This window comes from Frankliniella occidentalis, unplaced genomic scaffold, assembly GCF_000697945.3.
Source record: "Frankliniella occidentalis isolate FOCC.00 unplaced genomic scaffold, Focc_3.1 Scaffold186, whole genome shotgun sequence".
NCBI classification, from domain to species: Eukaryota; Metazoa; Arthropoda; class Insecta; order Thysanoptera; family Thripidae; genus Frankliniella; species Frankliniella occidentalis.
The window spans coordinates 54558-58002 of record NW_026267312.1 but is presented as its reverse complement, the minus strand read 5'-3'; the positions used below and the strand labels follow the sequence as shown (position 1 = coordinate 58002).

Sequence of the window (3445 nt, the reverse complement as noted above, 5' to 3'; positions counted from 1 at the left end):
CCCTTCTCTCTACCCTCCCAGAAATAATTCGTCTTCCCACGCCATATACTGCACGGTCCGTATCACTTCCAGCGCCAGCGGGGGGCGAGAGGGAGGAGGGAGGGAGAAGGAGGGAGGGAGAGAGAGCGAGAGAGGAAAAAAAGCAAAGGGATGGCAGGGCGGTCGTAGTGGTATAGATCGTCCAGCTGCCGATAATAAAATAATATCTTTTTCGCTTGTTGGCGGCAATGTGACTCGGTGGCGAGGACCCTGGGAGCCTTGCGGTGCTGAACGAACAAGTTTGGGAGGGAACTCCAGAAGAGAAGCAGTCCACTCCTTCTGCTCTGTCTCTCACTCGCTCCCTTGCTCTCTCGCTCTCTCTGTGCTGCACCACAGTAACAGGGTGGGGGTGCCCAAGCGTGCCGTATGCATGTCTGTCGCAGAGATTCCGCCAACTCAGTCCGACGCCAGCAAACAGCTCTCCTCTCTCTCTTTCCATCTCTCTCTCTCTCTCTCTTCCTCCCTCTATACATTTAATATAACGCGACAGGCGGTGCGCTTTTAGTTAGAGCGCACGAACACAGTCACACGCACACTCTCAGTACCACACAAAATGACACAAACATACACAAGCGCGCGCGCACACACACACACACACACGCATTCACTTACTCACACATACACACGCCGAGGCCGTACGGCGGCTTTGAACGAAACAAACGCTCGGAGCTCGCGCCACTGTTAACATATTGGAAACACACATCATTGCGGGTGTGCCACCCCCGTCGTCACAAGGCCCCGCGTGCACACGCAGCGTTTTCAAAGATTTTGATATTTTCCTGAACAGAGACATCATTTACGTCTTTACGGTAACGATATTCGCACCCATGTTGAAAATCCAACAGTGAAACACTGTCACAAGACTGCACTCTTGCTGACAATAAGGGACATGTATTGTCCGTTGTAATATGCATCAGTACAAGTTTGTATTTTGTTCACTGCGTTTAGCTTGCACATACAAATTCGTCGGTAAGAAATCTTTTAAAACACACAAAAAGAAAATCAACCAATAAGATCGCGCAAATACCAGCAAATGTCCTAACCGCTGTGTCTGACGCCCTTATCCTGCCGTTATCAGTGATAACTACCGCCATCAGTGGTATTTCCCATAAGAGCACGTCGCAACACACACTGGCGTACACAATTAGGTGACCAAAAGCAATATGACTCAGGGCAAGACGAAGAGAGAGACAGAGAGAAGAAGGGCTATGCGGAGGAACACACTGATGCAATCTCGGGCGGTGTGCGAGGAACACAGCAACAGGCAGCAGAGTGTGAGCAGTGAACAGAGTGCTCAGCCATGCAGCGTCAGGGAGTGGCAGCCTAGCCCCTTCCTACTATCCCCCCTCTCCCCCCTCTCTCTCTCCCTCTCTGTGTATCTCCTCCTCCCGGCAGCTCCCAGCACCGCCCCCCAGCGCATAACCGTTCCATTCTTTTTAAAACACCTCAAGCCAATATCCCCCCAGCGCGAGCGCTCGCTTGTGTTCCGCGGAGAGCGAGGAGAAATAGGCGGGAGGGGGCAACAGCAGAGAGAAAGAGAAAACCACCTCGCCCCCTCCGCCTACTCGCCTGCCGGGCTCGCTCTTCTCCTTTTACACTGATCATGATACCCCCCTCACCTCCTCTTCCTGCTCTTCCTCCTCCTCTATCCCCGTCTCCCTTCCCCACCACCAACCATACACCAGACAAGCAGCACACGCGCGCCTGCAAATTTCCCGCCCCATTTCGCTCGGTTTGGTCTTTGCTCCAACAATCGCAGCGAAACAGGAGCCAACACACAGCAGGTGACAATAAAGGGCGCAGCACCATAGCAGCGTTAAGACGGACAATATGCTTACTCTTTCGAGTTGTGCCTGTCTCTGTACGTCCGTCTGCCTGTCTGTCTCTCTCTCCGTCACGGTCTTTCGGTCTGACTAGCAGGCATCTTCCTGTCCTCTCTTTTCTCCGCACAACGCGTGCTTTGGCCACGTCTCTTTTCTCCCCCCACCCTCTCTCTCTCTCTCTCTCTCTCTCTCTCTCTCTCTCCCTCCCTTCTCGTCTTTGTTTTCAGGCTTATGGCCGAAACGTGTTGATGGCCTTCATCTCGCCGCCTGGCACGCTGCTGCTCGCCCCTCTTCCCCCGAGAGAGAGTGTCTCTCTCTCTCTCTCTCTTGCTCGCTCTCTCTCTCTCTCTCTCTCTCTCTCTCTCTCTCTCTCCTCCCTTTCCCACACGCCTCCAACCTGTCCCTGGCGGGACCGGCGCGGCGGGTCGGTCCATTCCGCCCACACAGCAGTCCGTGCATCGGAATCCCATGCCCCGCCCCGCCCCGCCCCGCCACGCCACGCCCCGCCACGCCGCGCGCTCCCGGGGCTGGCCATAAACTAGCCGGGGGCTGAGCTCTGGAATGAAATGGGTTATTGGATGCGGATATGCCGTACACTGCCAAGATATCAACACGACTGGACCAAAAAAAAAAATAAACACACAAAAAAAAGATATATATGATGCAGCAGGCCGCGGAGGTTTAGGAGAACAAAAAACAAATAGCGAGAGAAAATAATTAAAATATAAGGGGAATGGAGAAATAAACGAGTTGCCCGCAACGGGATGGAGAGCAAAGAGGAGGGAGGAAGGGTGTGTGAGGGAGGGAGGGAGGGAGAGGGGGGGGAGAAGGTCGATTTACGGTGCGAGTTTATTTTCGCTCATTACGGATATTACAGTTTTTCACGATACGGCCTGGCCGGACCGGGAGGTGGCAGTGGCGGCGGAGAGGTGGCGTAGAGGCAGGGGGAAAGGGGGGAGGGAGGGGGGAGGTGGGGTATTTTGTCGCGTCGTAAAGTTGATTTATTTAACAACGACGGAACGACAAACGGGAAAAGGACAGAGCAAAACAAACAACAGAGCCGCACAAGCGCAGCACCGAGGTTTGTTGCCGCTGCTGCTGTCCTTGTTGCTCAGGCGTTTGGCGGTGATTTTTTTTTCCTCCCCTTGAACCTCGTCTCTCCTCCCCTCCCCTCCCCTCCCGCCGCATGCCCTCTCCTCCTCTCACTGCCCTACTTCCGGCTGGGAGGCCGTCGCCGCCGGTCCGCCGGCCGCAGGGAAGGGGAAATATGAACTCAATATAAATAATTGACGGTGTAGGAGAGAGAGAGAGACAGAGAGGGAGAGAGGGAGGGAGGGAGAGAGAGGGTGAGAGGGGAGGGGGGAGGAGAGGGAGAGAGGGGGAGGGGGAGTCGGTAGCGGGCAGCCCTCGGCCGGGTATGAATTTCTCTCAGTGAAAGAGAAGAAAAGCTGGGCTGCCTCCCATTCAACCCGCAGCCGGCCCGGCCCGGCCCGGACAGCGCGGGGTCGAGCCCGACCCAGCCCGGGCTTCCGGCCGCCTAGCGCCGGCATGACGGGTCACGGAACGCCCCGCCCCGCCCCGCC

At 55.7% G+C, this 3445-nt stretch overlaps 1 protein-coding gene across 2 annotated transcripts in view; it reads right to left on the bottom strand.

Moving 5' to 3' along the window:
- LOC113214797 (nucleolysin TIAR-like) overlaps positions 1-3445 on the bottom strand; it is a 291722-nt gene that overhangs the window by 261168 nt on the left and 27109 nt on the right. The window lies entirely within an intron of this gene.